Here is a 24,348-nt window from a genome sequence, read left to right as displayed (position 1 = left end):
GAGCCCGCGTGCCACAACTACTGAAGCCCACATGCCTAGAGCCCGCAATCTGCAACACGAGAAGCCACCGCAATCAGAAGCCCACGCACCGCGACGAAGAGTAGCCCCCGCTCGCCGAAACTAGAGAAAGCCCAAGCACAGCAACGAAGACCCAATGCAGCCAAAAATAAATAAATTAAATAAATTAATTTAAAAAAAAAAGAACAAAGACCTCAGAAATACTGTCTTTCATGGGACAAATCTCAAAACCTTTCAAGAAGCAATTAAGCAAGGTACGCTTGAATATGCTGTGCTATGAAAATGCTGAATTAAAAACTCCATGGCATATTCCCATGTCATTGCAGGTGAAGGCTGCTGCTTCTTTTCTAATTAAGTATCCTCTATCAATAAGCTTTCAGCCAAAAGTAATAGTCCTTTCTCTAGCTGCAGATGTTCAGCAATAGGCATTATCTGAGTCAGTAGGGAAGCTGTTCACCAGATTTTAGAGAGAGATGAATATTATAATAAAAACCTGTCAGTCCTGCAGTCACAATTTCAGTTCAGCCCTGACCCATAAGCAGGAAATCTACTTGCAGTGTCTTGGTTCCCCTCTGGCTTCTTTCTCAGACTTGGACTGTTTTTGCATACTATTTCCACTACTATTTGCATTAACCAGTTCATTTCTGGGGAAGAAGCAAGCTTAACACTGAAGTCCCTTCATGTTCGGTATCTGTCTTCAATTGCTTTATGGTACAGCTATATTGGTATTCTGTGCTGTTAATTATGTAGATTTTGTTAAGTGATTTTATAGCTGTTAATTTGATAAGCATATTATTAGTTTTTGCAGCCATGTAACTAACCCATGCAGGATTTGCAGAGGAGGAAATAAAGACAAAGGAAAACGAATGCATTAAAAGAATGAAAAATAGATGTAGAATTATACCCTTGAATTAGGAGATTACTGACTAGACCAGAACAAAACTATTGGTAAACTGAAAGGATATGGTAGGACCTTGTTGTAGTTACTGCTATGAAAAGACTCAGAAAGAATATCCAAAGTGATCTGAATAAATCAGCAGTGATCCATGGCAAGCTCAACAACCAAAAAAAACCCCAGAACAGTCAAGTCCTACTTGTAAGGTGCTTTTCAGCCCTCACCAGCTAAAACACTGGGCCCCAGACCCCGAAGAAAAGCAATGATCCTGATGTTTACAACAGATCATCAGAACACAGGCTGGTGGCTTTACGCTGAATACCTTTTAGTTTGTGAAAATCTGGGGAGCTGGCCTGAGGCTTTATCACCAAACCTGATAAGGTGATGCTTTTCTGCATTTCCCTCCCAGATTTTCTGAATTTGCAAAAGTCATTCACCCTCTTTTTCTCCAACTGCACATCAGGGAAATAGCAGCAGCCACCAACCCAATCATGGGGATATATGAGTTTTTAATGAGACAATATTTATATAGTGCTTTGAGCTTCTAGGGAAACTCTGCTATATAAATACTAACTATTCTCAGGGTAATATTAGCACAGTCTATTGAATACAATGAGGGCTCTTATTAAAGATAGCTAACAAAGAAAAATGGTCCTTAGCAAAAGAGAAAAAGGCTATCAGGGGATTACCCCTGAAAACATCAATCTGTCCTGTTTCTCATATTTCTGTCTTAGTATGAATGATGAGTGGGAAGTAGGTAAGAACAGATGCAATTCAGAGACAACTCACCAGACCCGGGAGCACATTTACATCTAGGAATTTACTTTGGATTTGACCTCTCAACAAAGAAAGGGACTTTGAGGCTTCTTATTTAAAATATAAGTAAGTTAGTAAATAAATAGATAAACAAGCACAAAAACACAATGGGAGAGGACTTCCTTGGTGGCGCAGTGGTTAAGAATCCGTCTGCCAATTCAGGGGACACGGAGTTCGAGCCCTGGTCTGGGAAGACGCCACATGCTGCGGAGCAACTAAGCCCATGTGCCACGACTATTGAAGCCTGCGCACCTAGAGCCCGTGCTCCGCAACAAGAGAAGCCCCTGCAATGAGAAGCCCGCGCACCGCAACAAAGAGTAGCCCCCGCTCGCCGCAACTAGAGAAAGCCTGTGCGCAGCAACGAAGACCCAACACAGCCAAAAATAAATTAATTAATTTTTAAAAATACAATGGGAGAAATACCTAAATCACTTTGAATTAAATCATCTTGTCTTTAGGAGGCATGCTCTACGTTAAGGGCAAAGTTGGAGAGTGGGATGAGAAAGGAGATAAAGGGAGACGGGTAAACTCTGAGCTGCAGATATAAAAGTAAGTTAGTGGCCACAGCAGTAACTAATACCCACTTCACATTTCACAGTTAACCAACAGCCCAATTTCATTTATTCCACAAAACAATTTTGAAGTCAATGTTATTATATTATCCCCTGTATTAGTTTACTAGGGATGCCATAACAAAGTACCACAGACTAGATGGCTAAAACAACAAAATTATTTCCTCACAATTCTGGAGGCTAGAAGTCAGATATCAAGGTGTCAACAGGGTTGATTTCTTCTGAGGCTATTTTCCTTGGTTTGCAGATGTCTGTCTTCTCCTTCAGTCTCCACGTGGTCTTTCCTTTGTGTGTCCTTATTTCCTAATCTCCTCTTTTTATAAGGACACCCACCATTTTGGATTAAGGCCCATCCTAATGCCCTCAACCTGAATTATCTCTTTAAAGGCCCTATTTCCAAATATACAATAGTCCCCCCCTTATCTGCGGGTGAAATGTTCCAAGAGCCCCAGTGATGCCTGAAACCATGGATAGTACCGAATGCTACATATGTTGTGTGTTTTCCTATACATACATATCTATGATAAAGTTTAACTTACAAATTAAGCACAGTAAGAGATTAACAACAACTAATAACAAAATAGAACAATTATAACAACATACTGTAATAAAAGTTATGTGAATGTGGTCTTTATCTCAAAATATCTTATTGTACAAATTTAAATTTAATACCTTTTCCATCTTAACTAAGCACTTTTAAATGTCTGTAACTCTTGCAGTTTAAGGCATGACAGCAAAACTAGCATGAATTTCTTCTTCCTTCTTCACAGTTTCATGGATAGAAGATTCATTCTCACCACAGACCTTAGCAACCTCAGCAAAAGATTTTATTTCTTTCCTTAAGTTGAATACTCTCACCTTTTCCCTTTAAGGAAGCACTTCATGGCTTCTCTTTGGCATATCCAAATTGCCGCCATCACTACTCTTGTGCATTGGGGCCATTATTAAGTAAAATAAGGGTTTCTTGAACATAAGCACTGTGATACCACAATGGTCATCTGATAACCAAGACGCAGCTAAGTGATTAACAGGCAGGATATGCTGGACAAAGGGATGATTCACATCCCCCAGGGACTCAGCGAGATTTCATCAGGCGACTCAGGAATTTGCACAATTTTAAACTTATGAATTGTTTATTTCTGGAATTTTCCATGTAATATTTTCAGACCCCAGTTGACCAGGGGTAACTGAAACCTTGGAAAGTGAAAGTGTGAATAAGGGAAGACTACTCTAGTCACATTAGATATTTGATAATGTAGCTCATTGATTACAACATACCTGTAGTTTTTGAAATCAGTCATAGAATAATCTATAAGAACAATTAGGGGAGATGGTAGGTGGTGGGGGACACATTAACTGGAGATGGTAGTGGTAGGTTTTTATTATCCTTGCTTTGTCATACAACACTTAGAATTGAGAATTATTTCTTATAATATTTTTTCCAACACCATGCTCATTTGATAGTTCTGTCATATTTCCATGTGTTGTTAGAAGATTTTACCTCAATAAGAAGAATAGACATTTCCATCTATTTCTTCCACCACCCCCAACACAAGGCTTATGAAGGTATGTACTGGAAGAATCCAAACATCTGGTTAGAGTTGATTACCCAAATGTCTCAGAAAACAGAGCAGAGAAGTCCAAGAAGACAGTGAAGGCAAGGAGCCCAGGTGGCAGATTTAACAGCAGTTAATTGAACTTCATTTTCCTAAAACGTATTCTTTACTCATTTTACAAAGTGATCCCCCCTTGCTTTTTTAAAAAGATGTGCTCCCTCCGTAAGCTTTCTGCAGGTAGTCTATATCATTTTTATTCATTTTATCTTAGAAAATCCTGGAGAAAAAGGACATGCCCACCCTCTAGGCCAGAAAGGCAAAGCAGGCATCATCAGACCAGTCTCTACTCTTAACTTGACCCCTTACCAAGTTGCTGAGCCTTACTTTTTCGTCTCTAACTTGCAGATAATAACACCTGTAGGGCCAACTTCATGAGTATGCAATCCCACAGGGCCCCACTCTTGCGGAGGGGGTGGGGTGCCCCATGCTTGGTTTAATGCTCTGCTGTCATGGTCTTGAAATACTTAATCATCTTAAAATTAGGAGCCTTGAATTTTCATTTTGCACTGGATTCCACAAATTATGTAGCCAGTCCTGCATACTTGCTCTACCTACCTCACAAAACCTGAAAAACTGCTTTGTAAACAAAAAAGTATTCTAAATGCGCAGGCTAAATCAAAGTTCATTTTCACAGTATGAGATTGGAATAGTGAGGAAGTATCTCCAAATGAGACTGGTTCTGAAGACAAAGTCCAGAGCAGAAATCAGCAGACTTGGCATCTAGCCCCGGTTTCTCACTGTCTAGGTGATTTGGGCAAAGCATTTCATCCTTTCATACCCCAGTTACCTCATCTGAATAGTACTGATCTTTAATTCTCTTCTCTGGTACACGTTAGTGCTAACTAGGGAGATTTTTAGAAATAGAGGTCCTTGGGTCTTACCCCCAGAAACTCTTGATTTAACTGCTCTGTGTGGAACCCGAGGTGGACCTTTGGTATTGACATTTTTTTCATTTTTTTTCCCCAAAGGTATTGACTTTTTTTTAAAGTAACTAGATGGATAAGAATGTGGAGCAGCTAGAAGTTGAGTGTAGATTGGTAGGACTAATTTGAAAGTGAATGGTTGTGTACGCTAAACTGAACACACACATATACCATGGTCCAGCAATTCCATTACTGGATACATATCCAACAGAATAATTACATGTGTTCTCCCAAAATATTCGTAAAGTCATATTTATGGCTGCACTGTTTGCAGTAGCCAAAAACCCCAACCAACTCAAATGCCCATCAATCGTAGAAAAGGTAAATAAATGGTGGCATATTCGTAGACAGAGCATTAGGTAACATTGAGAATGAATGTATTACTGCTACTTGCAGACTCTTACAAATACAAGAGTCTGTCGAGCAGGAAAAAAAAAACACAGATACAGAAGAGCATAATACACTATTACTCCATGGATGTAAATTTCGAAGACAATTATAAAGTGTTTACAGTACTCAAAGTCAGGACAGGGGTTCCTTCCACAGGGAGGTAATGACTAAGAAAAACGTGGGGGCTTCTGATAGTTAGGAATGTTCTGTTGCTCAATCTGGTAGTGGTTATATGGGTATATACACCTTGAAAAAAATTAATTGAGCTAAATACTCATGGTTTGTACATTCTATTTCAAAAATAACTTGTTATTTATTCTATTTCAATAAAAAGTTAAAATGAAAAATGCTTACGTAATTTTAATGTACAGCCAAGGTTGAGAATCACAAGATTAGATACCTATGATGCCCGCTACAACACTGAACATTTTTGTTAGACTTTTCTCAGACCTTCATCCCTGTTAAGTTGAGTAACACTAATAATGCCCTTCATGCTTCGTTGGTATCTGTTATATTCCCTCTACTGTCACAAATTCACCTTCAACATGAAAATGTCCCTCTAGTTGCTTGTACTACAACGTGTTTAATCTGGCGGTCAAAAGGTCAGTGACTCAATCTTGCAGAAACTATTTGATCATGGAACAAATATTTCTTTATATACTAGTGTTTATTCTCTCATTTGTTCATTTTACATTTCATAGACAATCAATAAAGAGAGGGAAGGAGGTCTCGGAAGCAATAACCGGTGCCCTGGGCTTCTGCAAGCACACCGTGATGAAGAGAGCAGAGTGAGTGTGCTCCATCTCTTTCAGTTATCCTGGAGACTGATTGTCTCTCCAGCATCTCATGGCAACAAATAACAGGCAGTCTCTTTACTCTCTGACAGAAAAGAGCATGCTGGAGAAATCTATTCTTAAAATCAGCAAAAATACCTAATAGAATTTGGGACTGATTTATCAACAAAGATCAATGGTGCTTCCTCCCATGTTTTGCAGCTTCGAGCACCCAGTCTAAATGTGCAAGTCAGGTAACAGTGCATTGCTGGCATTATACCCTTTCAGCCCCTTGTACCTTAGAACATAGAGTCTAAGAGATGTACATGAATAAGATCATGAACACAAAGCCTCCACTTTTCCAGATGGCAATCAGAACCCCAGAGTACTCAGCTGAACTGACTCTCTTACCATCAAGGAAAGCCAATTCTACATCCTTGCTGAGATCACAGACCCAGGGACAATTTGGAAAAAACACACTCATGACCACAGTGAAAGTTTTATGTATTTTCTTCAGAACAAAGGATGCTGATAAAAGTACATCCACTATGGCACACTGGTAGCAGATGTAAGGTAATTTTCTCGTAGACTCAAAGGAATGGGAGTAAGAAATGAGGCTTGTGGATGATTACCTTTTACAATTTACTCTGTTCAGTAGCAGGATAGCAGAGGTGGTATTTATACTTTAAAGAAAAGGGAATTGCCTCGAAGGCAGTTGTGTTTAAAGTCCTATGCCCCTTCAAAGGAGGGACTTCCCTGGTGGTCCAGTGGTTAAGACTCCGCACTCCCAACGCAGGGGGCCCAGGTTCGGGGAACTAGATCCCGCATGCATGCTGCAACTAAGGAATCTACATGCTGCACCTAAGACCTGGTGCAGCCATAATTAATTAATTAATTTAATTAATTAATATTTTAAAAAAGAGGAAAGGAAACCCATTTGTATATACTCAAGCTGTGAAGATTGAACTGAAAGCAGTAAGGAGTGTGAAAAAAACCTTTAAAAATAATATATATATTTTTAAAATCAACCAGGTTGAAGTCCTAAAACATGATAAGATTTCTTGGAGAAATTACCTAAAAAGTTTGTAAACTTTGCATATACTTTTGCTAACCACACTTTCAATCTAACAATTCTTTCAACCAATAAAATGAGGTTCTTATCTCCTAATAGCTTTTTTCATATTTATAATAAAAATGCACATAGGTTAAATATAGATTAAGTAAAGAAAAATTCTCTTCTTTCTCTCACTCTTTCTCTCCTCAAATTCATATATTCCAAAGCAAATATAAAAAATTTCAATGTTGCTTTTTTAAAATTGGTAATTATAAACTTATAATTACAGTTGACTAAATGTCAACACATGATTAATATGAAATGGAGATCAGTATTGGGGAAAGTCTATTCCATTGATTTAAAAATTTTTTAAAACAGATTTAATAATATCAGTGTATTGCATTGTCCTTCTTCGTGGATTAAATATTCGCTGAATAGCTATTATTTATTAATAGCAGCCGTCCTTGAAGTTATAAGAGGTAGAAAGAAGTCTAAGCAAAGCCCTTGCTTTCAGGATACTTATAGTCTCTAATGGGTAAAATAGCAAAGCAATGATATGATACATGCAACGAATGCTCTGATAGTTCAGCCTTAAAGTGACTTAAACCTAGGCAGTTAGGGATAGATTTGTCAACTAGACTTTAAAGAGTGGTCAACTCAGATAATTAGAAGGTGTTCCAGAGAAAGGGAAGAGCATGAACAAAGCCATAAAACACTGTTCTGCCAAATGGGGCCTATTAACAACCTGCATCATAATCCCCTTAAGAAAATGAAACTGTCCATTAGCCATATCCCTACTTCAAGGTGCACGTTGAGTAAGCCTGTTCTAAAGCCTAAGGATACACAGTTAAGAGCATGTCAAGCAAACTAGCAACAAGAATAGAATGCAAATAATATATTCACATTAAAGACTAATACACAGAAAAACAGAAGAGGCCTGGGAAAGTAGATTAGAAAAAGAGTGTGGTCTTCTTTGAATAAAGAATGTGGACTTCTTTTTGTAAACAAGGAAACCTACTGAAGTATTTTGAGAAGAAGGAATAACAAGGTCACAGTAGTGTTCATTGATTTAGCAATGATGTAAAGGACAGAGTGGAGGGGACACAGTGAGAGAGGCAGGGGGAAAAGTGAGGCAGCTACTCCAATTGTCCAGACACCAGGGGCTAAGTTCAGAGGTGGTTGAAGGGGAGGGAATAGAGTGAAATAAATGGATATTGAGAAAAATGAAAACACAGACTTCAATGTTCATAACAGGAAATAGAAAATTCTCAGGCCACTCCGTCACCATGTTCAGAGCAAGACATAGGCCATTCTCTGGCCACAAAATGGCTAAACTTCCCCTTATCTGACTAATCTCCTTTCTCCGAGTGGATTCTTCACCAATGATAATTCTAGAATTGATTAATTCCCCCAATTTTTTAGATAAAATTTATTAAGAATCCCAGTCACTGAATGTTCCTACTTCTTTTTTTTAAAAAAATTGAGGTGGTAGAAATTTAAAGTACACAATGTGCTAATTTGGTACATTTATATATTGCAATATGATTACTGCCAGGGCATTAGCTAACAGCTCTAACACATTCCACAATGACCATTTCTTTTCTGTGGTGAGAAAAATTAAGATCTTGTTTCTAAGTAAATTTAAAGTTTCTAGTGCAGTAGTGTTGGCTATAATCAGTACACTGTGCATTAACTCTCCAGAATGTATTCATCTTCTAGTTGTAAATATGTACCCTTAAACTACATCTCCCCAATTCCCCCAAACCCCAGCCCCTGGTAACCACCATTCTATTCTCTATTTCTATGAGTTCAGCTTTTTTAGATTGCACACATAAGTGAGGTCATACAGTATTTGTCTTTCTCTGACTTACCTCACTTAGCATAATGCCCTCTTCTTGATAGCCTTCAATCAAGAACAGGCCTCTACTTCCCTAATTCCTCCTCAAAATTATGCAAAATAAGTCCATATCCAATAAAGAGCCCTTCCCAATTCCCCTCACTGAAATGCTTCTGAAGTTTTCCTAGGATATTTTCTCCCTTTCTACAGCAAGCTAAATAGTCCTTACTTTGTTTTGACCACACGTGTGCTCCCAATAATAGTACCACTGAAAGAAAGAGGAGTCAGTTGCATGAGCTTATTTGAGACTTGCTGAACTTGAAGAGACATCATGATATTTAAGAGAAAAACAGGGGCAGTCAACATGTGTATGGGCCTCCAGCAGTGGAGGAGCCATAAAGGAAAGGTAGATAAAAAGCACCCTTGCACAAAGGTGTCACCTTTAACCTGGTATAATACCTTCTTCCTTGTCTAGCCCTATACAGCTTTCAAAGATCCTTATTAAAACATCCTCAGTGGTTTTTGACCAAGAAACTTCCTTGCACAGAACCACTGGAGAGATCAAGTCATTATTTAGATTATATTATTCAGCCTTACAAAGGAAGGAAATTCTGTTACTTGTGACATGGATGAATCTGGAGGACATAATGCCCAGTGAAATAAGCCAGATATAGAAAGACATATAACTTCATGATCTCACTTACATGTGACATATAAAAATTCCAATTCATAGTAACAGAGGGTAGAACAGTGATTACCAGGGTTGAAGCTGGTCAAAAGGTACAAACTCTCAGTTATAAAATGAATCAGTCTGGAGACCTAATGTACAGTATGGTGACTACAGCTAATCATAATGTATTGTATACTTGAAATTTACTGAGAGAGTAGATCTCAAGTGATCTCACCGTGAAAAAGAAAAATAGCAACTATGTGAGGTGCCAGATACGTTAATAAGCTTAATTGTGGTAATCACTTATATATATGTAAATCTCAAAACATTACATTGTACATCCTAAATGCATACAACCTTTATTTGTCGACACACATCAATAAAGCTGGGAGAAAAAGTTCATGAAAGCAATGAGCTATTCTGTCTATTCTACTGTGTTCTCAGCACCAGAACTAGCACATCATAGAGGAGGCACTAAATACATATGTGTTCAATGACTGAAGAAGAGGAACAACAGAATCCAAAGGTGTTAGTCCACAAAATGCTGGGAATTTGGTCTCCTTCTCATCAATGTGTCAATTCTGGGAGCCATGGACACAGTTCCTAGTGACAGGAATAAAAAGTAGGGATGATTTCAAGAGTTTTACAACTGAATTCAACAGAAACCCAAAAGAAACCAGGCACACAGGATCCGAGGGAGCATCACCATTCAAAGTACACACCTCAGACAAACAGACCTGGATTCAAATCCCAGTTCTACCACTTAGTATCCCAGAAGAATCACTTAAATTCTCTGAGCTTCCATTTCCTCAACAGTGAGTTGGGAAAAATAATGCCTTAGTCATAGGATTGTAGTGAGGATTAAATAAGCCAGTTCATATAAAGCACTTTACACAGTGTCTACCACATGGTTAGTGATCAATAAACAGCAACACAGTGAAAAACACAGCAACAACAAAACTACAGTGAGATTCCACCTTACACCTATTAAGATGGCTACTATTGAAAATAACAAGTGTTACTGAGGATGTGGAGAAATTGAAAGCTTTGTGCATTGTTAGTGGGAGTGTAAAATGGTGCAGCCACTATGGAAAACAGTATGGAAGTTCCTCAAAATATTAAAAATAGAATAACCACATGATCTAGCAATTCCACTTCTAGGTATATACATAAAAGAATTTAAAGAAGGGTCTCAAAAAGATACATGTTCTCCACATTCACGGAAGTTCTATTCACAATATCTAAAAGGTGGAAGCAACCCAAGTGTCTGTCAACAGATGAATGGTTAAAGAAAATGTGGTATATTCATAAAATTGAATATTATTTAGCCTTAAAAAGAAAACAAATTCTGACACATGCTACAACGTAGATGAATCTTGAAGACATTATGCTAAGAGGAATAAACCAATCACCAGAAAGAAAAAAAAAAGACAAATATTGTAGGATTTCACTTAGATGAAGTACCTAGGAGTAGTCAAATTCATGGAGACAGAAAATAGAATGGCAGCTGCCAGGGGCTGGAGGGAGTGGGGGATGGGGAGTTTGTGTTTAATGAGTATAGAGTTTGTTTAGCATGAGGAAAAGAGTTCTGGAGACTGGTTGCTCAACAATGTGATTGTACTTAACTACTGAACTCTACTCTGAAAAATGGTTAAGATGGGGGCTTCCCTGGTGGCGCAGTGGTTGAGAGTCCGCCTGCCGATGCCGGAAACACGGATTCGTGCCCCGGTCCGGGAAGATCCCACATGCCGCGGAGCGGCTGGGCCCGTGAGCCATGGCCGCTGAGCCTGTGCGTCCGGAGCCTGTCCTCCGCAACAGAAGAGGCCACAGTAGTGAAAGGCCCGCGTACCAGAAAAAAAAAATGGTGAAGATGGTAAATTTTATGTCATGTATACTTTACCTCAGTTAAAACACACACACACACACACACACACACACACTTCCAGGAGCATTAGAAGCTTTTTTTTTTTCTTTTTTGCGGTACGCGGGCCTCTCACTGTTGTGGCCTCTCCCGTTGCGGAGCACAGGCTCCGGACGCACAGGCTCCGGACGCACAGGCTCAGCGGCCATGGCTCACGGGCCTAGCCGATCCGCGGCATGTGGGATCGTCCCGGACCGGGGCACGAACCCGTGTCCCCTGTATCGGCAGGCAGACTCTCAACCCCTGCGCCACCAGGGAAGCCCGCATTAGTAGCTTTTATTGCCATTATTCTCTAAATTTTTCTATAAGTGTATATTTTGTTGATAAAAAAATCAAAAACGTTATACAGATGTTTTTAAAAGATTTGTATTGCCAAGAAAATGTCTATGGCATAATGCTAAAAAAAAAAGAATACAAAGTTACACATATAGAATGATAGCAAGTTAATAGAAAAAAATTTTTGAGTATAGAAAGGCTGTAAGGAAATACACTGAAATATTCACCATGGTGGTCTCTAGGTAATTTTCTTTCTTTAAAGCTTATAAATGTCCTACATCAAGCATATATTATATTTATCATTAAAAAAAGGTATTTTAAGACTTTTTATTTGTATTGTTCTACCTGTCTCCCTAGCTGGATTGGTTTGTGAACTTCGAGCTGGTAAGAGAATTGATTTTTGTTGTTCGTTTCCCTTTTTCACATCCTCCATTGCTATAATTGTAAAAAAAGCTTGCAGCTAATTCATTTCCCACTTCATCTTTGCCTTTCTACCAAGCCCACATTCTTATCTTCAACCCAGCCCTTGTTGCTACTTGTTTCTCTGTCTCCTCTATTTCACCCTGAGATGGTTTTTCTGAAATATGATTCATTATTCTGAAATATGAGCATTAATCACAACAGAGAAAACACTACACAGGTAGAAGTAGGAAAATCTGGACTTCTATAATGTAATGTCTAATATTGATATATACAAACAGATTTCTATGTAGAAAGGATATTATCAAACAAAAGAGACAAAGACAAGGTCTCTGACTTCCTGAGGGGAGGGCATGGGGAACAGGAGCTATGATTATTAAGACCTAGTAGGAGGGAGATATAGCTCTCAGTCACCAAACTAGATTAGGTCCTCAAGGAAATCTGTACAATTAAGTCTATAAAAGCTGGCCCAGCTGGTTAATTAGCACAGCAGATTATGGTTTATAGTTTGATTTTTATATTCTAAGCTACAACCTAATAAGTCAAGCCAATTACATTACCTAGGACTTGATGACTTCTTCTTTCTCACATGAGCTCACTACCAATCGCTAAACTTGCATTTATATACAGCTAGGACCATTTTTGTTATACGTGTGGTTCCTCGAACTTCTGTGTTAAAAAGCATCAGCAGACAAGGAAATGCTTCCAGAACGGCTCACCCACAGAATGCTATGCTCAGAACTCAACTAGTGCCAGCCAAAGGAAATGATTCATTTATTAAGGTTGTAATTACAGCTATGAAACAGCTGGTTACGGGTTCTTTCTCCTGGCCTGAGCTACTTTCTAACACCTGCTAGTATGAGTAGAGAAAGGCACTGACTTATTCTTTTAAGTATCCTCTGTTAGACAGGAAAAAAGTCATGTTTCAGAGGGCTTAGGGTGTCTAATCAGAATAAACAAGAGATCAAATGTTGGGGACCAAGATGACCAATACAAGAACCTGAATAGGACCATATACTTAAGATCTTGTGACATATTTTGATTAAGACCAAAAAACCCATGTCATGCATGCCATTCTAGAATAGGCGCTATAGCCCACCAGTTCCAAGTTGATGATGTTCTCTAATTGCTTTGGCTCTCCAATTCCATTTGATTATAGAATCTGTTTTAGTGTTTCACTTTATATAATTCATATTCTCTCGTTTTCTCACACACACACACTGAATATGTTCTTTATTTTTCCATTTTCTTATATTTTCCTATGTTGTTTCATTAGCTCAAAATGTCTCTTTATTTTACCCTGCCAGCTCCTCGTGTCAGAATCTTATTCATCCTTATTTCTAACCCAAACAAGCTTTTTTCATGAACATTTCTCTGCTAGTTTCCAACTGGATGTTAATGCAAGATGAGTCAGTATAGTGTAGTTGTCATGAAAGCTTGTTGGATCCATTCTGCAAAAATTCATCTCTCAGTTTGGCACTTCTTACTTGCAGGATGTTGGGCAAGTTGCTTAACCTCTTTTGCCAGTTTCCTTATCAATAAAATCAGGACAATATATAGTATCTTCTATAAGAATAAAATTAGAGAGTACTTGTAAATTTTCTAAAATGGTGACTGGTAGGAAGTGCCCAAAAGCTATTTTTATTAGCTTCTGCAGCACAAAACTCTCTCTATCCGACGCGTTATTTGTGAAGAAAATATTTGAAGCCTGAGATTACATAAAGAAAACTTTTACATAAAAAGTTTACATAAAAATTACATAAAAATCACTTTTCTGATAAGCTCCACCAAATAGAATTAATAAAGAGATCCAACATTCCATTCAAGACCTGCCGGTCTCAACATAAATATTCATCCTCATGTTCCTGACACAAAGTGATAATTTGATACACTCTGGCTGATTTAGAATAGGTACAAGTTTGTTTTTGATTTTGTTTTTTTAAACTGTTTTGTCACTCTGTGTTAATCCTGTTAGGTAATATCTCATTGCCACAAAGCTTTCCCTCATATTTCCAGGGTATAACCTCTAAGAAGATATTTAATATATACACTCCTGACATCATTCACATGGTAGGATGTACAATAATAGGACTTAATTAGATTTAGATAACATTTTAGGACAGTTAGCGACAATTACCAGTGTTACACAAATGGAAGAATCTTACTGCTGCTTAAGGAGATATGTGATGAGAATGATTCAAAATGAAATTAAAGGATTGGATCTTGAACTGAATGAATTATTTTGAGGATACTAAGTAAGGACCAGAATTTTGATACTTCCACTCCAGATTGTTTCATGAGAAAAGCATAATTGAGAATTTTGTTCTTTGAAGGCTTGAATTATGACAGTGAATTACCTCATCTTTAAAGATCAGTAAACCACTTCAAGCTTTAGAACTAGATTCCCCTTTCAAGCCATGAATATAATAAGATGACACAGCAAATTACCTAAGGAAGAAGATAACGCTAAGAAAAGGAAAGTCATACCAATTGAATGCCAATACCATTAGCATTTGTTAGAGATAAAAGGAGGCACTATAGTAACTTTGAAGATGCATTCAGTAAGTAAATTCGTATACATTCTGACCTTCCAAGTGTTCTACTCTGGGGAATAAATGAGTTAAAGGAAAAGTATAAAGGGCAGAGATTTGGCAGAGTATGTTATTATTTATACACTCTGGAAAAGATATTTACTACCAAGTTCTGAAAATACTTGCTCAATTTCTAGATGTCATGCCTGGGCTTTTTTCTGAAAATTGCATGGTTTTGTTTTTGCTTTTTTTTTTTTTTGCTACTGTAACAGTTTGGGAATAAAAGCTCACATGCTATTCTTTTTATTTGGCTGCGCCCTGTGGCATGTGGGATCTTAGTTCCCAGACCAGGGATCGAACCCGCACCCCCTGCAGTGGAAGCGTGGAGTCTTAACCACTGGACTGCCAGGGAAGTCCCTCACATGCTATTTTCGTTGTTAGGGTCAGTACAGAGATACAGGCGAGACTTTCCAATACCTAATAATAATTTTTTCCTTATGATAAAATTGAGCAATTAACCAATTGAAAACTAGACAGCTTGATTATGTCTTTAAAGTTTTAATATTACTCTTTCTAGTGGGGTCAAATGAACAGAACTGAACTATTTCATCTTCCTGACTCCTTGAAGTGGATGACCATGACCATTCTTCACCTCCAGGACTATCTACCAGGCAGAGTAGCTGGGACAGCAATACTGGTCTGTGAAAGAGGCTTTGTCCTTTTTTGCATGCACTACATTATCAGTAAGAACAGAAGGAGATTTGTGTAGGCAGGTGGGGATACAGATACATACTCTAAAATTACATCATATTTTGTAGCCACTAAATCCAACTTATGGACTCACCTTGAAACTTAAATATTATCCTTATACTCACTCTCCTCCCAGTCGATTTCTGTCAATTCTACTCACTAAGTAGGCCATGAATCCATCCTTCCTTTCCATTCCCTCTGCCACTGTAGCAATCTTAATTTAATTCTGTCTAGGTAAAGGAGATGAAAGCTTTTGGAGGATGGGTGGTTATGTCGGCATTTGTAAATGAGGACACAAACCATCACTCACAGGCATGAATTATGTAACATTCAATGCCTTTGACAGAGGAAAGTCATTAAATTCTAAGAGCCCATTTTTAGAAATTTTAGATGCAGTTACTCTGCTGAACTGTCTTAATAGTTTACCACAGAGTCCTGAGGGTTTACAAATTGGGACTCCAGACCACAGGGGTATGGGGGAGAAAGGGGGAAAGATTCACACTTAATCACATGCAACAATAGTTTTACAGAAGATATAACTTTGAGGTAAGTATTAGGAAAAGCCTTTAAAAAATAGACATCGAAGAGCAGTATTATTCTGCATTTGAGGGGTCTGTTTTGTAGATGGGACAACCTGGATTTTCCTCCTACTTTCAGGACTGCAGAACAGCCATGCACATGGCTATAAGGGGGCACCCCTGACACACTGCAGCATCCCAAGGGCCTCCCAGCAGTTGGTATCTCCACAGCAGGACATGGCCCACGTTCAAGAATATCTCACTGGGGCTTCCCTGGTGGCGCAGTGGTTGAGAGTCTGCCTGCCGATGCAGGGGACACGGGTTCGTGCCCCGGTCTGGGAGGATCCCACATGCCGCGGAGCGGCTGGGCCCGTGAGCCATGGCCACTGAGCTTGCGCGTCCGGAGCCTGTGCTCCGCAACGGGAGAGGCCACAACAGTGAGAGGCCCACGTACCGCAAAAAAAAAAAAGAATATCTCACCAAGTCATAGCTGTTCTCAGCCTTTGGTACATCAGAATCTCCAAAATAAAAATTCAGATGCCTGGTCCCCCCTAGAAGATTCTGAATCACACCTCTGATTGCTGAACACCAATGGGTTCAACCTTGGTGCCAGCTATGACTGATACAGATGAAGTAAATAATAAGTACAACCTCTAATTGGGTACCGGTTTTGTGTTAAGTACTTTACTCAGTGTTATATATACAGTCTCATTTAATAATTCAATTTAATTTAGTCTAATTTAATCTTCAAAATAATGTGAAATAGGTGTTTTAGTGCCATTTTAACCACAAGGAATCTGAAGCTCAAAGAGCAACTTGTGGGACTTCCCTGGTGGCACAGTGGTTAAGAATCTGCCTGCCAATGCAGGAGACACGGGTTCGAGCCCTAGTCAGGGAAGATCCCACATGCCACGGAGCAGCTAAGCCCGTGTGCCACAACTACTGAGCCTGTGCTCTAGGGCCCACGAGCCACAAATACTGAAGCCCACGTGCCACAACTACTGAAGCCCGTGCGCCTAGAGCCCGTGCTCCGCAACAAGAGAAGCCACCGCAATGAGAAGCCCACGCACTGCAACGAAGAGTAGCCCCCGCTCACCACAACTAGAGAAAGCCCGCACACAGCAACGAAGATCCAACGCAGCCAAAAATTAATTATTAATTTTTAAAAAAAGTGCAACTTGTGACAGCCAGAATTCAAACCTGGCTCCACTTTATGCCAAATCCAAACCCTTTACCTACCACTACACCATACATCCTCTTCGACTCTGTCATAGTTGTAACCCACATATAGATACTTACTCTATCAGCTTGAATCACTGTCTGGGGAGTTAGGGAGAGGGTGGATAAGCGTACCTTACTTCCTTTGACTTCTTATTGGTAGACGGATGTTTCCCTTTCTAAGAACTCTTCAAGATATGACCTAGCATTAAGTTAAATGAGCTGATGGCAACATAACAGATCTTTTTATCCACAGGTTGCTAATAGAAACTTATTTTAGAAAATACCAAGATTTTAAATGGTTTCCACAACCTTCCCAGTGGTTGGTAAGTAAACAGGTTTCTTGGATTAGTCATGTGCCCTGACACCTGTTTAGGGATTCTGATTTCTCCATCTAAGTCTTCTAGACCTGTTTCTAGGCACTCCAAGTCCCAAATCAGAGGTTTATAAGGTTTTCCTACATATTTCCTCTTTTGTCCTGACGCTAGCAGCTCACTTTTAGTTGACTTGACTGATCAGGGCACACCAGTAGTACCTTCTGGGTTTTGTTTTGTTTTTTGCTATTTATTCCCGTTAAGGTGAAAAACGAGATTCATCACTACTGAGATCAAAAAGTAAAATCCCTTCAGCAGAACTCTGTTAAAAATCTTAGAGTTACTTCTTTGGTGGGCCCTTTTTTTAACTACTCAAAAACTCCACATTTTTTTGGTATATGTTACATCAGAATCTATGTACCAATTTTTAAATGAAAATTCTAATAAAAACAGAGAAAAAGCACCATACTGTAACAATCAACATTAAAATTAATCATTAGTAATAAGTAGGGAAAGTACCATCAAATTTACAAATCAGCAACTAGTGTCCCAGATAATAACCACTGGCCTATCTCTTTTCTCTTACCATAGGATTCTGACACAGAAGCAGCTTGACTCTCTAGTGTGCTCATCCCTCAGGTCTGACTATCTCTGCACTCTACCCTCGTGCAGACCTGACTACCAACATAGCACAAGTCTAGTTGGAGCCAAAGACTGACGAGCACAAAATCTGACCAAGTTCTCAGTGCCAGGAATTCACACAGACAGAGAAAGGTATAGTTGAAAATGGAAAACCATTTGTAAAGTTCTGGCCAATTTCTCTCTAAATTATTGCCTGAGAGTAATTTAATAAAGAAGACGTTTGCATTATAACTTGCATGACAAGGAGGATTGTTGCTTATTTTGTAACCTGAAATAACGATCAAGTGGTTTCTTTAAGGCACCTGTCTATAATATAATGATAGATAGATAGATGGAAAAATAGAGAGATTCCATGTCTTTCTGTCACAAATAACTGGCATGTCATATCACTAGTCTTCCCTTGGTTAGAAACATAGACTAGGAAAGGAGAAAGTGTGGGAATGCCCCATTAAGCAAGAAAGAAAAGGAAATTCTCTTTTCTGAGTATGAAATGAAAATAAAGTGAGGATTGTGTAATCCTCTTGGTAAATGAGAACCAGCTGGACTACCTAATGCCTTTCCTGATATAACCACGAAGAATGGTCACTCACCAAATTTTAAAGCATTGTAATTATCTGGATTAATTTGTCTGAGAACACATTTTGCTGCCTAGTTGGTTATAAAGAATTCAGAGACAGTCATTCCTAATACACCAGCTTTTTGTCATATAAATTGGTGCTTCTATTATATTTGAAATTTTAGTTAATTGACCAAGTGTAAGTGGAAGGAATCAGGATGTTATATAAGAATTAAAACAAAACATGAATCACAAAGAAATACACTGACAGTGTAACAAGGCCTCTTCCCTAAAAGCCAGTTCCTCATTTAAGAAAATGGTAAGAAAAAATTTTCTTCTTGGTGGAGTATAAAAGCCTACAGTGAGTTTATTTGACATGGTGAAGAACCACACACTGTAACCTAAACTTAAAAAACAGAAAGCCCACACTTTTTTTTCCTCAATAATATCTAGCTTTAAGAAAACAAAATTTTGAGCCAGCAACGTTGGTTTTAACACCATACAGGGTAACGCTTCATAACGCTAATACATCACCTACACAAAATGAAGACTTTGCAGGTCAGTTTAACAATTACTGTTCTTTTCTTCAAAGTGATGCCAAAGTTCCCATTGGACTTCAGATGTTCAACTTATTTACTTTCAGGTGCCAGAAACTTCTGTTATGTTTTAAGGTTTCTATTTATATTCTAAGTCTCATTACTTACAATAGTTATGTTCTATGAACTTGCCACAAACTCTGAATTAGTGGACACTGAACCATGGCTGCTCAGAGACATACAGGGTTAGGTTCCTGTGAGCCTCTGGTCACATCATGTTTGCCAACATCTCATCTTTAAACAGAAACACACATAAAACAGGGTTATGATTAATACATAATCCTATGTGTTTCTGTGTAACCAGCCCTCATTTAATATATATTGTTGATCTGTTAACATTGAACTCACTATAACCCACGCCCAAAAGAAGTTTACCTAACACGTGTATTTTCTCCATAAGGCACATCACAGCTTTCTTGTATTTAGGAGCATTAGACAGCACTTCAGCACTATGCACTATTTCAGAGAAATCACGAAGAAAAAAAACAAAAATGCTAAGTGTGGCACTACATAGACCACAAAAAGGACACTTGCTTACAGTATAAGGCAGAGCATTGCCTTGTTTAACCTCTGCTGGGAACATGCACACTGGGGACTCAAATTTTTTGCTGCTCTGCATACGTCTGCAAACGACTGCAAAAGTATTGAGAATTGAGTATTGATTTGGAAGTTACAAATAAATTTTAGTGAATAGGTGAATTTGCAAATACAGTATCTGTGAATAATGACTGAAATGTACAGACCATTTCAATGGAAACTAAGAGAAAACAAATTAAAATACAGAATTGAGAGAATGGTACAAATTTTAACTATTTCAGTTGGACTGGCACTTCTGCTACACTCAAGGATCATTAACATGTGTTTTAAGAATTGATAAAAGATAGAATTGATTCCATTATATAAAATGATAAGAAAGCTGTTCTATATAAATGAAATGCTTGATTTATCATCTGCTTGTTTCAGTAAGTGCAATTTTACACTTAAAGAATTCAGAGGCCCATGTATTTCACAGCCCATTTGCCTTACTCTACTGTGATAGACATTCAGTCTTTGCCACTGTTTGGTTCTCCTCTATCCCTAGACACATGGAAGGGTTACACTTCCCAGAGATACTGAGCCCTGGCCACATGAGTTTCTTTAGCTCATGGAATATGAGTAAAGGTATCAACTATCTTTTCCAGCTGAAAATATTTGATAGTGCTTAACCAGGCCACTGTTCCTTTGGCCACTGTGACCCACAACTTTCCCAACAGTGAAGTCTCCATCAGTTTCGGTCACAAAGAGAGGATGATATGAAATAGAACTTTCCACTGTACCCTCATTATTGACATGCAATAGACATACAGTGTGAGTAAGAAATAAACCTTTGTTGTTTGAAGCTGTTGTTTTGAAGAAGTTTGGGAGTTGTTTAAATTGCAGTATAAACTAGTATAAGCTAGTTTATCATAACTGATACAAACACCTAAAATAAGATTCTCTTTGGTCCTGCTGGAAATAGTGACAATATTCATTGAATAATAATTTTGAGGAAATTTCAGTTGTGCATGTTTGTCTTTAAAATAGGTCATGTGCTCAATTACTAAAATTAACATTTGCAATTTATTAAATACTTATGTCCCGGTCGTTGTTCTAAACACTTTGCAAATATTATCTCACTTAATATTAACAATGATGCAATGAACATTTCAATTTTACACATGAGCAAACTAAGAGATCATTTAACTGAGACGTCCCGGTCCATACGCATGGTTAAGTGGTAAGTCTGGGATAAGAACTTGCATCTGTCTGAGGTCAAAGCCTTGCCTTTAAGCACCAAGAAGCTTCCTGAGTGTTTTATGTTTTAGCACAATGCATCTCCATAAATAAGGAGACTTGATTCCAAAAATAAATAATTAAGTACAGGTTGTTGCCTGGGTCTAAAGCTTCTAAATCATCTCATAGCTTGGATCCACAGCAAGAGCTCTGACCCTGGGCTTCAGCACAATGTGATGGAGCAAAAATTAACATTTCTATATCTATGCATGTTCTGTTTAGATGAATGTAACTGAATTTTCTCAACTGGTTTTGCAAGATAATTAAGCCCCCAAATCTTAGAATAACTAACCATTGTATGTAATAAATTAAGTTCTCTGCATGTTAAAATAGCATTAGTTATGTAACATCCTTGTGAGAATTAAGAAAATAGTCACTCAAATAACGTTGTATGGTTCCAATGAGGAAACCTAGTTGACAAAGGCTGCTAGCAGTTTCATTTGAACTGGATTTAGCCACCCAATTTTATCTCATCACCCCACAAATATTTCCAGCTTTGCTTCCAGATATGACTTACTGAATACATATACCACGTTCTAAGGTACTGAGTGCGATACATTGATGTTTTATATGTACATAAATATATGTATACTGTATATTTACATATGAATATTAATATAAACATATGTATATTATATATGCATGTGTGTGTATGCATGTATCTTTGCATAATCACACATACATACATAAATATACATGAAACTTTACCTATATAACAATCTCATTTAATCCTAATATCAACCTTAAATAGATCTGTGTTACACACTTTCTTCACATGAAGAAACAGTAACTTAGTACCCTCCCTGACCCCTCTTCAGGTTCTTCTGACTCTCAGGATAGAAACATACTCAAACCCTCTTACATTTATCCTCATCCTACAACTCTCAACGTTAAGTTTGGTTAGTCTTCCACATCAGCTTTTGAAAACAGTAATCCATGTTTATCACCTCCAGTTAGGGAATGGCAAAATCAGGAATCGTACCACATGCACATTCACAGATTTATATTTCTACATTTTTTTCTGGGTGCAGGTGTATAGGATGTGGGTCTGTGGGCATGAGACAGAGCTCAGACTAACACAGTAGGGTTTCTGCTACAAGAGTTTGCTATACAACTCTGTGAAGCCAGTGGTCACAAACTCACCCCTCATTCCCCCGACTGCTGTTACAAAATCATTTTTGCTTCCTTTCAACATCATCTCTCTCTCCTCATTTCTCACATTTCACAAAGGTAAATCCCAGACTCAGCCATCAGACAGATGTGTCAGCTCAGAGCGTTTCCCACCACCCATTTTCTTCTTGGAGGAAAGAGGGGAGAGAAAAACATGCTGAGTAGTATGGTAGTTCTATTTTTAGTTTTTTAAGGAAGCTTCATGTGTTTTCCATAGAGGCTGTACTAATTTGCATTCCCAACAACAGTGTACTAGGGTTCCCTTTTCTCCACATCCTCTCCAGCATTTATTTGTAGAAATATTTTTAAATTTTGTTTTATTGTATTTATTAATGATACAAAGAATGCTTCTGTTCTAACTAAAAATTCCAGATAGTGATATTTTAACATGAGAGTAATGTGACTGAATATGCTCTCTTAGGTTGGAACACAGTGATTGTTCATATGTATATATATACATATATATATACATTTTCAGATTCCTTTCCATTTTACGTTATTATTTGTAGACTTTTTGGTGATAGCCATTCTGACCGGTGTGAGGTGATACCTCATTGTGCTTTAGATTTGCATTTCTCTGATAATTAGTGATGTTGAGCATCTTTTCATGTGCCTATTGGCCATCTTGTATGTCTTCTTTGGGAAAATGTCTATTTAGGTCTTCTGCCCATTTTTTGATTGGGTTGTTTGTTTTTTTGACATTGAATTGTATGAGCTGTTTATATATTTTAGATATTAACCCCTTGTTGGTCATACTGTTTGCAAATATTTTCTCCCATTCCATAGGCTGTCTTCTGAAGAAGAAGAAATATCAATACAGAGGTCATCTGCTACCCCTTTCTTACTTGCCATGGATAAAAAATTACAGTGAGGTTTTTTTTAAACAAGTAGATCTCATATACGTAAGTTCTAGTCTTGGTCCTTTCATAACTACAGAGAAGTCCTGAATCAAATTCATTGTGTCCCCTAAGGTCCTCTTTCCTCACTTGTCTCTAAGGCCCTTGACACTTGTTTAGTGTTGGCATTGCCAAGGCAACAAACTATGCATGAACTCCACCCAGCTACCACCCTCACAGGACACAAAGTTGCTAGTCTCCTGCCTGTACACAGGACTCTGACTTCTCTGTTGCTGTTGAAGTATGCAACCTGGAAAGACAAGGGAATTGACACCCATGGGGCAAACTTTACATCAGTGGGAGGTCGGAACCAGTGGAAAATTTTTCTCTTCTCCTACCCCTGGGCAGACTGCTTTGAGAAACACTCATCCATACGTTCACTCAAAATAGGGTCCTGTAAAGTCAGGTAATCAGTTTAACTTGGTACCAATAGGTGGCTCCCTGGGTAACACATTCCCTCCTTCACCCTTTTCCCACATCCCACCTCCCCGGGATTGCACTCCCCAATAAATTAGTATCACATAAACATTTGCTTCAGGCTCTGCTTTCCAGGGAAGTTAGAGAGACACTTAGGCACTCTACAAATCAGATTCTTATGTTCAACAAGAGAACACCATTGAACTATGTGCTCTTAGTTTCCTTTTCCTTCTAAGGTTCAATGATTCTTTTGGAAAAAAGACTTGCAATTCTACCCTTGGTTATGGTATGCCCAGCAGGCATTGAAAAACCACTGAAAGGGAAAACAATGGAAAAGGAAAAGTCACCTTTAGGGCTGGGGGAAATGATTGCATAATGAAGTAGTGCAAATTGGAAAATGTTTGTAACCAATTAATTTCTTCAATTACTTGTAATTCTCAAACATAATCCCTCTAATATCAACTATTTTGATAGGCCAACGACAGGATTGTTTTGATTTGTGAGTACTGGTTATGGCAAAGGAGTTTTTCATTACTAGGTTTATTTTTTAAAGAAGCACCTGCATTTTAAGACTACCCTATCAAGCAACTGCATAGCACACGGAGATCAGTGTGCTTTGCGACCACCTAGAGGGGTGGGATAAGGAGGGTGGGAGGGAGATGCGAGAGGGAGGAGATATGGGGATATATGTATATGTATAGCTGATTCACTTTGTTATAAAGCAGAAACTAACACACCATTGTAAAG

The sequence above is a fragment of the Monodon monoceros genome, unplaced genomic scaffold, assembly GCF_005190385.1.
Source record: "Monodon monoceros isolate NGI ecotype Baffin Bay Population unplaced genomic scaffold, NGI_Narwhal_1 Super_Scaffold_12, whole genome shotgun sequence".
NCBI classification, from domain to species: Eukaryota; Metazoa; Chordata; class Mammalia; order Artiodactyla; family Monodontidae; genus Monodon; species Monodon monoceros.
Note: the sequence above shows the minus strand (reverse complement) of the source record.